Raw genomic sequence first — 12279 nt, forward strand, 5'->3', positions numbered from 1 at the left:
GGTGTTCATCGAGTACTGCAGCGGCTGTGAACAACCCCCTAAAGCAGCTCGGCTCGGCTCCGTCATAAGCCACACCGGCCGGCTGCGATGAGCTGCGATGGCTCATCTCCGTCACGGAAGTGGATCGGATCGGGATGCGGTTTGGCCGTGATCGCATATCATTTGAATATGGCTCGAAACAATAGTGTAATATTGCCCGAGGGGTTGAAACCATAGTGTAATTTTGCCGCGGTAACTTCATTCGGTTCTGTGGTGTTAACCTAACTTCTTTTCGAAAAGAGCTTCCGTGTCAGAAGGGGCGCGTTTGTCTCCCATAGTTAGGGTGCACCGCGTGTTTTCATTGGCGAATGTCTGGGTGACGTCACAGACGGAGGATGCAGCCAATATGGCGACCACTTAGATATCGTAGAATGACACTTCTGCAACTTTGGATGACGCGCTCTCCGCTCACATTTATTTTTTCATATAGACATTGAAGTGAATAATGTTATATATATTTTTCATTACAATATCTATTTTATAAAGTTTATAGGGATGACACTTGGGCTTTAACCTACTAAACAATTTATTGACAATTTCATGAAACAGTCCATGCACAGCAGACTATGTACTCACATATAATTTGAGAGAAAAGTTATCAAGGCTTGCTTGAGCTTTTCACATTCTGTCAATTTTTTTTTTTTTTTTTTTTTTACACCTCAGCAGCTAGACAAACAGCACTCCAACTTCAGGAATCACCTCTACGTGGCGTTGGAGATACTGAAGAATTCCTGGCAACAACGAGAGAACGCGGGTTCATTCCTACGACTACCAATTGAACTACCTGCTTTTTCTCTTGTTGCTCAACAACAACAACAACAACAACAATAACAACAACAATCAATAACAATACAATGTGATTTACATTTCCCGATATTCTAGTGGCAGGGAGAGTCATGTTTGCACATTCAAACATAGTGGTACAAATATTTTAGGTATTTCCATCTGATGAGTATAAATCAGGATTTTGTGTAGATCTGTAATGCAACCTCCATCCATTCATTTTCTGAATCACTTCTCTTCACAAGGGCCACGAGAGTGCTGGAGCCTATCCCAGTGCTCATCGGGCAGGGAACAGGGTACACCCTGAACTGGTCGCAAGTCAATCGCAGGCCAGATAGAAACAAACAACCATTCTCACTCAAAATCACACCCATGGGCAATTTAGAGTCTCCAATTAAGGCCTCGACAAAATTCATGCAGACAACGGGAGACTATGCAAATTCCACAAAGGGATGGCCAGGATTTGAACTCTAACCAGTCGCACCACTGTTTCGCCGCATTGTGGCCTGCCATAATCAATTAAAAAAAAGATAATTAAATGGGTGAGATCACCATGCACATACTGTAGAGTGGAGTCACAGGGACAACTACTGCATTACACCTTCATGCCCTCTGGGTCTCTAAAATATTTGCATAAAATGAGTCAGTTTATTTTGTGTGGCGATATTGTCATTAAAATTTCATTATATACACCCCCAAATTTTGGAAAAGTGGTCTAGCCCTCACTCATATTGGTATTTTTAAATATGTGGCAGTTATAAATCAGGCCTCGAGAGAGCAAAACAATGAGCGGGTGCAAAGCAATTAAGTAAAAATATGAGAACAAATAAATGAATAAATAAATAAATTGAAATAAAAACACTGTTTGGCAAGACCTCGGGATAAAGGTAGGACTTCACACACTTACCAAGACAATTATGCATATCCTGTTACAAAATAAAAGTGTTGAGCAACATCATATTCAGAATCCAATGTTTCTTTTACCAAATACCTTGGGGAGGTGGCCTGCATAATTTGTGTTTTTGTTATTTCTTACCACAAACTCTACAACGGAAGCGTTGCAAATGGAAATATATAGGCTTACTTTTTCCTCAATTTCTGGTAAAATCTTTGTACATAGCCTGTGGACTAATTTTGTGAAGGGATATTTACTAGTTTGGTCACTAGTACTATTTTTTTTGTGTACTTACCATTGGCTTCCTAGAACTGTAAGATGTCATTGACTGGATTTTTGTGGACACTTTGATTTTACTTGGATTCTTTCTTTGATTTTTGTTGTGCATATAAGTATCACTTGTTTGTGGTCTTTGACAAGGAACATTGAGTGACAGTGTAAGTTGTTACAGTGGCATCTCTTGCAAGTTTGCTAGCTTGCCCACTAGTTTGCTGTAATTGCTTGTTTGCTTGTTACGTGTAATCAAACAGTAGAGTGTATATGTATCCTGTTTCACATGACAGCCATCCATTTTTTGAGCCGCTTTTCCTCACAAGGGTCACAACAATTACACTCACGAATACACCTAAGGGCAACTTAGAGTCCTCAATTAATGCATGTTTTTGGGATGTTGGAGGAAACCTGAGTGTCCGGACAAAATCAGGCAGGCATGGGGAGAATATGCAAACTCTGCACATCTAGGGTTGGGATTTGAACCTGGTTCTCAGAACTGTGAGGCCAACCCTCTAATGAGTTGCATCACCGTGCCGCTTTCACATGACATTATTTATTCTGATTCTGATGTATACAATATGGCAGGACGCACAGATGCAACGGCTTATGGCTCTCCCTATTCTGATTCTTTTTGTATCTTGTCTTTGTTATTTTGGGCCCTTTGCTCATGTATGCCTTGACACTACAATGCTACACTCTCCAGGAAATTTTGGACGTCAGGTACCGACACAAAACACAGTTCCAAGCGACTTTCATCGCAAGATGGCTGGGCTCAGTCTGGATTGTTGTCAGGCCAGTTAAGCGCCTCAGGCGGAGGAAGGAGACGAAGCAAACCCGGGACCATTGGTCCAGCCACCTGCTCAGGCTAAAGAACAACCCACACAGATCACCTCTTCCAAGCTTGTACCTGACAAAACTCAGATAATGGATGAGCTGGAATTAAAACTCACAGATAATCACCGTGTTTGTAATAGCTGCGCCCTCATCATAACGGAGACCTAGCTTCACCCAAACTCTCCCAATGCTAGCGTGCAGCTAGCAGGCTGCACTGCTGGGATCGGACTGAAAACAACAGCAAAAGGCGGAGGCGCGGGTGGTTCTCTGTGTATGTGCATTACAACTAGTGCAACAACAGCGTGTTTGTTGAGAGACACTGTTCACTTGACATTGAGTACATGTCCATTAAATGGCGTCCCTTTTACGTCCCGAGGGAGGTAGCTGTAGTTATCATCATGGCTGTTTACATTCCAGCGGATGATAAGGCAAGCTATTGCTGCACTTTGTCTATTAGGGAATGTCATCAAGTAACAGCAGCGGGCCCAACCTGAATGCGTTGACATTACAGCTTGGGACTTCAACAAAGCAAATCTGAAGACTGTACTCATGAAGTTCCACCAACATGTTAAATGACCAATATGGGGTGGAAACACTTTAAACCTTGTGTACTCCAACACCAAGCACGGCTACAGAACCACAACCCTCCCCCACATTCGTGAGTTAGGCTACATTTCTCTGCTGCTCCTCCCTTCGTGCATTCCCCCTCAGACGCAGATCCAGGCCCACCACTGGGACTGCAACACTGGCCTGAGATTGCACTCTGTGAATTTATTATTTATTCAGTTGAGGGATTCTGTTCTGACAAATGCAGGGACCAGGACAAGCATGTCCTGTGGCCTGTCCCAAGTTATATATTACTGCTACATCAGCACATGCACAATGATTAGTATTAATCATTGTTGTACAGACAGTTTTTGAAAAACAATACATGTACATCCCTAACAAAATATGAGTATAGATAATTCCTAATATTTTGAGCATATGGATAGCAGAAAATTAGTGGTGTGCATTTTACATTGGTAGAAGGATTTTCCTGATTTTTTAGGTCAACTTTGGGGCTGCGCATTATACTTAAGGATGCATTATACTCAAGAAATTATGGTATGTTCACTACTCAGGGCCCGCGACACTGCCTTCAGGTCAAATGATAGAGCGCTTCACAGCATGGCTCAAGCTAAACTGTAAAAAAGCATCAAAAACACAAAGAAATTAGTACAAGAGGAGGATATGGTCCCATCTTGCTAGTAACATACATCGGAAGGTGTGGCAGTGTCTACAGGGCCTCACAAACTGAGGCTGTGATGCGACACCAGGAGACACAAGTGAGTCATAGGCAGAGGAGCTCAACAGCTTCTTTGCGATCTTTGAATAATCTCGGCAACACTCACCTTCTCCAGTTCTACCCCCACGAGGCTCCAGTAACTCTCCACTTACTGTACAGGAGCATGATGTGAGGCAAGTGCTCTTGGCCATGATCCCTAGGAAGGCTGCTGGCCTGGCCAAATTACCAGGCAAGGTGCTAAGAGCATGTGCTCACTAGCAGCCCAGTGTCTTCTGCAAGATCTTCAACCTCTCATTGGCCCAACCATTCATTCCCACTTACTTGAAATCTTCAACAACCTATCCCATTCCCTCAAAGAGCTCTTTAAGCAGCCTTAAGGATTACCACACTGTTGCCCTCACATCTCTCAGCATGATGTTCTTTTAGAGGCTGGGTCTCAAACATATTAAAGACTGCCTCCTCAACAACTTTGACTCCTACGACTTCGCATAACAGATTGCTAGATTAACAGATGACGCTATCGGCATAGCTCTGCTTGTTGTGTCGAGTCACCTTGAACAACCACAGAGCTATGTTAGAATCCTTTGTGGATTATCGCTCAGCCTTTACTACAATCATACTGGACATTCTAATGATAAAAATAGACATATTGGGCCTCCAACCTCTCACGCGCACCTGGATCAAGTACTTCTTGACCAACAGACCCCAGCCTGTGAGAATCGGCTTCCATCTTTCATCCACCTGTACACTGACCACCGGCTCACTACAGGGCTCTGCGCCAAGCCCCCTCCTATACTGTCTCTACACCTTCGACTGCAGACCAGTCCACAAAATTAACAATATAGTCAAATTTGTTGATGGTACAACAGTGATCCATCTGATCTCAAAAGGAGATGAGGCACCCTGCGTAGAGAAAGTCTAGAAGCTTACAAACTGATACAAAGACCACAATCTGGAACTTAACACTATAAAAACAAATGAGATCTTCATGGACTTCAGGAAGAACTGAGCTGAACTGGCTCCTCTCTTCATCTATGGCAAGTGTGTGGAGAGACTCTACACATCCAGGTTCCAGGGAGTACTGATCTCTGAGGGGATATACTGGACAGAAAACATCTCAGCACTCATCAAGAAGATTCAACAGGGTGTCTACTTCCTGAGAATTCTCTGGGAAAACTACATGGATACAAAGTTAAGGCTGGCCTTTTCCCGCTCATCCATCAAGAGCCTGGTAACATACTGTGTCTCCATCGTGTACGGGAGCTTTACTGAGAAAGACAGAGGAAGGTTTCAGAGGACAATCAAAGCAGCACAGAAGTTCGTTGACTGGCTTCTTCCCTCCGTGGCCAACATCTATGCCTCTTGGTGCCTCAACCGAGCCCGGAACATTATTAAGGACACTACACAAGCCGACTAGCAACTGTTTGAGCTCCTGCCATCTCAAAGGTGGTATTATTGCAAAAGCACACTTATAATGTCTTGCAATATTTTTTATGCATTCCATTTTTTTAATTATTTATATTTTTATACTTATTTATTTTGCTTTTATGTGTCCACTGAGGCAGGAGCAGCTTGCCAATTTCATTGTACAGTTTCATATGATAACAGTAAATGTCCTTCATTCATTCATTCATTTGTATTTATGTTCCACATTACATTTATTTTCTGCACTGCTTATCCTCACCAGGGTCGTGGGTGTGCTGAAGCCTATTCCAGCTATCCATGTGGTGGAAGTTGAGAAAGTAAGAGTCTTGTGTGGCTTTTCAGGAAGAGGAGAGACAGACTCTTGGTGGATAGGAAGTGCTTCCAGAAAACATTGTGCAGCGCTGTGGATAGTATAGAGCAGGGGTATTTAGACTTTTTTTTTTTACCTCAAGATCTACTTCTCAAGCATCCAGCCTCTCGCGATCCAAAGGGGGCCTTTTTTTTTTTTTTTTTTAATAATGACCAATGATGGAATAAAGTCTTCGTGGACAACAATGCAGTTCTCCTTCTAGGAGACCTTCAGTCATGTTTACTCCTTCATGAGTAAAGAGAATATGTGGTTTTGTTACAATTGCTTCAATTTTTCTCCCTTCCTCCGGTCATGGTGAAAGCTTGACTTGTGACGTACTGAGCTGTACTGTGTGATGTTTGCACATTCAGTGGATGATGGAGAACAATGTTAGATGTTTTCTGTATCACTCTGGCTAGAGCAAATGCAAAAGAAGCGCAAATTGGATGTACTTGCTTGTATTTTTCAATGGAGTGGATGCATACAGACAAACACACAAAGATCTATGCACTACAAAAATGCAAAACATATTTATTTTAATGTATATTGAGGATTCTTCAATGTGTGAATGTATGTTTGTGTGCCTTGCACAACCGCATGAGCCAATATTACACAACATAATTAACTTTAAACATTTTTTGAAACTATCTGAATTCACGTTGATGATCACTAAATGCCATACGAATGAAAATGCACACCTGGGCTTTGTCAGTCACGTCAGTCATGAGGCAAACTCACTTCGAAAATGACATCGTTAAAAAGTTGGCTGCCTCCCATTCCATATGAAAGTGATATGTTTTTGTCTTCTTTACTGCAGCATCCATACTCATGTTTGTTAAGATTTCTCGAGCGAGAGCTTAAAATAGTGGGAACTCATTGACAGCATGTCTTCCTGTACTGTCGTTGTTTGCACATGCTCGGTGAGCTAAAGTAAAAAAACAAAACAAAACGTCTGATGTCTTGTTTTTTCTCAGCACGCCATCACAATCGACCGAAACTGCCACGTCATCGACTGGAAAGAGTAGGACAGATGTGAGTATTAAAGAGCAATAGTAACACCTAGATTTCCACAGAGGCATTATTTGCTTTGAGGACATTGATGAAGATGTCCAGAAAGGGTCAGAAAGAGGCAGGGAGCAAGCGAAGGAACAATTAGAAAGATGGAGGCACGCACTGAAAAGGAGAGGAATGAAGATTAGCCAAAGTAAAACAGAATATATGTGCATGAATGTGAGTGGCGGAGGAGGAAGAGTGAAGCTCCGGGGAGACGAGATAGCGAGGGTGGATGACTTCAAATACTTAGGGAAGTTGTGATAAGGTTGGATAGGATTAGAAATTGACTCTTCAGAGGGACAATGAAGGTGATATATTTTGGAGACAAAGTTAGAGCAAGCAGACTTTGATGGTTTGGACACATCCAGATGAGAGATAGTGAGTATATTGGTAGAAGGGTGATGAGGATAGAGCTGCCAGGTAACAACGCAAGAGGAAGACCAAAAAGAAGGTTGATGGATGTAGTGAGCGAAGATATGAGGGCAGTTGGTGTTATAGAGGAGTGTACAGGAGATTACATGGAAAAGGATGACACACTGTCACAAACCCTAATGAGACGAGATGAAATGAAAAGAAGATGATGGTGGGATTAATGAAGGACATTCAGAGTCTAAAGAAATACAATGGAAGAGTCTCTATATTAGATAATATGTTAATGCCTTCTATCTATGAGCGAAAGCAGTGAGGTTTGTTTGTGTGTGTTAGTGTTTGCGTGCATGCGTGTGCAGGTGTGAATGCGTGCCTGTGTGTGTGTAATTTTGATAAAACAATGTATTTCTTCTGCATAGGTGTTGTATTACTAATTTGATTTCCAAAATCAAACCGGAACCAGGCGACGCGATCAAGATGTTCTTCCCTCTGATCAGCTTTTAGTATGAAATCCTGGGATTACATAGAAAGGGTCCCTTGTCATAGATAATTGGCTGGGAGTCTCTGATACACAGGATGAGGATGCAGGTACAGTGATGCATAAAATGTGAGTAAACAGATGTATGGTATGAGGAGGAGTATGGATAAAAAAATATCATATTTTTTTTTGCACATGTTTGTACAAGATACAATAACTATACAAACTGTCAGAGGGTCAAAATGCTTAGAAGATGACTTTGGGACTGAAATATTGCTGAAAGCCACTGAACGGTGGTGGTTCCCAGTTGATAAACTGGATTAACTGGAAATTCTAAATTGTTGTCATTTTAAGTTTGAATGGGAGTATAAATGGTTGTTTGTGCCCTATGATTAACCAAATCATCAGTCTAGGTAGCAGCTTGACTCCAACCCACAGTCATGCTCCACCTAAACCATGCTGTCCCTGAAAGAGATGAGATGCAGAAAATAATAATAATAATGATAATAAATTTTAATAATAATAATAATAAGTGGCTCAGATCATGGCTGGGTGGATGGATAATAATGATGTTACCTTTGAACTTGACCAAATACACACTCTACTTGTTCGTTTTGGAAAAAAAAAAAAACTTCTACAGTAATATTACTGATTGCAAAATATATTGAGGTAGAATATTAGCAAGACTTATGAACCTTTGTCTTTCAGAACTCGGAAAATTATGGATATATTTAGTAAAAAGAGGTAAAAAAATACTACAACTGCTCTAATAGTACTGCATATTTTTGAAATCTATCATCTAGATATTTCCCTCCCTCATAAGATTGACTCCTTATCTAATTTTAAATTTCACTTGAAAAAACTTTGATTGTTACTGCTATTGTTGTTCTGATAGTCTGCTGCAAAATATTCAATTTTTAAATCTATAAATTTGTTTACTGTACATTTGATTGTTTCTACAGTGTTTAAATTTTCTTGACCTTAAAGGTGCCTTCCAAATAAAATGTTTTATGATTGTTATTTTTCCTGTTTTTATTAAATCGCGTAGACTTTAAAAAATCAAGATACAGGCAACGACACTCGTGAATACATTGTGGGAAAGTTTTTTTAGGCATCCGCAGCCAGGTAAATGCGTAACGATTCTTAACTGTAACACATTTTTAAAATGTGTGACACCTGAAACTATATTTCTTGTACTATGGTGTGCAGTGTATTTGAGATGATCAACGCACCGTACCACACACACAATTTCTCCACCAACAATCCTGCCGGATATATGGCCCAGTATCAAGACTAATCAGTGGAAGCCAGAATGCACCCACAGGGCAACTAGATTGCCGAAATACAAAGACAAATAAAGAAGATTTGCTAACTGTTAACTCATCTGGTAACTACAGTGTAGAAGCAAACCTGTCCCCGTAATTGTCATTTTTACTGTGGTCAATGACACGTTAAAAGACATTACAACCTACAGGTGGCTACGTACTTGACATTTAATGTCACAATCACAGAGGCAGTGGCTCAGTCAAACTGAGTGCTTACCAATAAGAGGATTTGCGATTGCAAATACCTAACAGTTTTAACATTTACGATTGATTGTAAGAGTAGATCTTTTCTGAGCAGATCACAATGCCTTCTAACAATTCCTCTTTATGTACCCTACACCACAAAAAAATGGTCAGGATAATATTTTAGAGACATTTGACGATTGGGGCTTTCCTTAGATGAAAAGGGGGAATTTGCAACAAGTTACGCTTAACTCCCAGTGGGCTATGTGTTTACTTCACTTAAGCTGGTAAAAACCTCGGTCAATCCATCTATCCATTTTCTGTACTGTACCTTTTGTCCTCATGAAGCAAAGCAAAGTAAAGCAAATTTATTTGTATAGGGCATTTCATACACAAGGTAACTCATTGTGCATTGCATGATTAAAAGGATTTGAACACCAAGAGATAAAATATTTAAAATGGGAAAAAACAATAAATAATGATAACAAATATATGTATTAAAACAATAAAAGTGCAATTAAAAACAGTGGAAGATATCATTAAGGTCATGCATCAGTATAAGGAATGTCTGCTACCCAGTAAATACCAATTAGGCTTGAGAGAGTTATGAATATTATGAAAGATTGATCCAATCAAGTTATGATGGCATAGCTTTTTATTGGGCAACACTTGGTTTTGTTTGTAATAACCTATGTTCTAAATTGGTCTTGCTTGGGTGATATATTCCAATTCAAAGAACAAGATGGAAAACGTGAATTCTCTACCATATTTGCATCTTTTTTTTAAACTTTGATCCAGACCAAAGACCTCCCAGTGTGAATACAGCCTTTGAGCTCAAATATGGGTGCAACACTGAAATGTATATCCACAGAACATATGAATATAGCATGTGTCCGAGGGTTCGAAAAAGGCCAGTTAAGAAGGACGGCAGTGAGATAACGACATGGAGAGTGAACCCTGCCCCTGGGAAAACTCGACTTCTCAAAGGAGGCTGACTGAAGAGGTTATTTATTTTTCAACTTGTGATGGAAAGTGAGCACTGATAGAGGGAGTCCCGGTGGAATTCATGACTGGAGATCTATTCCCCTGAGGCTAAGACTGTTTCTTCCTACCTCACTCCCTCTCCCAACCCTCAGTTTCCATCTCGCACCTTTCTGATCTTCACCAGACAACTGCCACCACGTATGTGAGAGGACAGCAGAAGAAAGACAGAGCAGCTCATTCCCAATGCCATCTTTGCCTCTGTTTCACTCAATCTCCATGCACATCACACACTATTGGTCTTCAGACCCCTCGTTGGTTCTCTCCACACACAGTCAAGCTGCATGTTTTGTTTTTTTTTGGCCTCCTCCAAGGATTGTCTTTCTCAATGTGGGACGAACAGCTTCATATCCCTGTCTTATTAATGCAATTCCCACCATGCACCATAGTTATTAAAAAAGCCACTTGTACTTCCTCCTCCTCTTCTGGTGTTTTCCTTTCATCATTCCATGTCTTGTGTTCGGGATGAACCAGCTGTGCGTAATGTCTTGGGTGACACCCATACTCCACCAGGACTGGAGTGAATTATTGGGCGGACGTGAATGATGCTCCAGAAGCCTTGCAAAACAACCTCTCTATTGCCTGTCGGTGCACCTTGTGTCATTGTGGGAGCCCATGAAAACTTGCCTTTCTGCTCCCAATTTCTCTTAATGAACACAAGTGTCAAACGCACCCTTACATTCAGGTCATTTGTGAGGTTTCCCAGAGCTCTAAAAAGTCAAGATACTATAAATAAAGATTGCTGCAGCAAGTACTTCCAAGGCAGAATGCCTTCCCCATGTTGAGCAGTTTGGGAGTGATCCGGGCCTTTTGTCAGTTGGTTCAGTTTGCCGGGAAGAACACAATTAACATAACAGTAATGCTACAGTAAGACACTCCTCAATGACAAAACCCTTCTGCCGTAATTCTTACCTGAATCCAGAGCAATACCCACGAGTTTACCATTTCCACATAGCTTTCTTCCATTCATATTTCCATGCTATGACAAATATGTTCTAGTCCCTAATTAACCCAAAAAAAAAAAGATTTCCAATACATTTCTCTGGAGTGTATGCAAGAGAAGGAGAGGAACCATTTCGCAGCATTAGCGGAGTAGGGTTTATATTGAGGCACTTTTCATTATTCCTTAAATAGAAGCAAAGCACAGTCTGTTAATCTCCCACACGACAGTCACAAGAAAATTGATTTGACATTTTCGGCCTCTGAAAGACACCAACTAACAATACACGTCAAAGAAATCACATTTTCCTTCCCGTCACATGAAAACATTCATGGTCTTTGGGCTTTTGCCCATTTTACCATCCTTCTCCTTCCTCCCTTCACCTTGACATATATCTCCCTCCAAATGGCATTTCCCTCTATCGGCTGAGGAGTAGAGCTGCTGACGATGCAAAACTATAGCGACATCACATCAATTAGACTGCAATGTGCACCTTATTTTTGTCCCCTATGCCAAAATGTTTCATATAATAAATAAATAAAAAAAAAGTATAATGGAAAATCAATGAACTTTAATTGCAAATTTATCAAAACAGAACCAATACACTCCAGGTCACAGTACTTACAGATTTACCATGTACTGGCTCAATGTCAACATAAAAAGGAAAGACTTTTTCTTATAAACAAGAAAAAAATTCACACTCTTTCTTAAAGGTCAAGTTTTCAGTTTGACAAAATTTTTGTCATAAATGTTAAAGGTGTCTGTACGACCTGATAGTAAAATATTATTAAAATGACCTTTTCAAAATTCACCCTACTCTAGTGCCATTATTTCACAGGATGGCACGGTGGTGAAGCTGGTAAAGCACAGTTCTGGGGATCCGGGTTCGATCCCTGCCCCACCTGTGTGAAGTTTGCATGTTCTCCCCGTGCCTGTCTGGATTTTCTCCATGCTCTCCAGTTTTCCCCCACATCCCAAAAATATGCAACTTAATTGGACACTCTAAA

General features: G+C 40.8%; 1 protein-coding gene across 2 annotated transcripts in view; it reads right to left on the reverse strand.

Moving 5' to 3' along the window:
- The window catches only part of LOC133502157 (leucine-rich repeat-containing protein 4C-like), a 76271-nt gene that overhangs the window by 27932 nt on the left and 36060 nt on the right, over positions 1-12279 (reverse strand). The gene's annotated exons all lie outside the window — the stretch shown is intronic.

Source organism: Syngnathoides biaculeatus, chromosome 6 (assembly GCF_019802595.1).
Source record: "Syngnathoides biaculeatus isolate LvHL_M chromosome 6, ASM1980259v1, whole genome shotgun sequence".
NCBI lineage: Eukaryota > Metazoa > Chordata > Actinopteri > Syngnathiformes > Syngnathidae > Syngnathoides > Syngnathoides biaculeatus.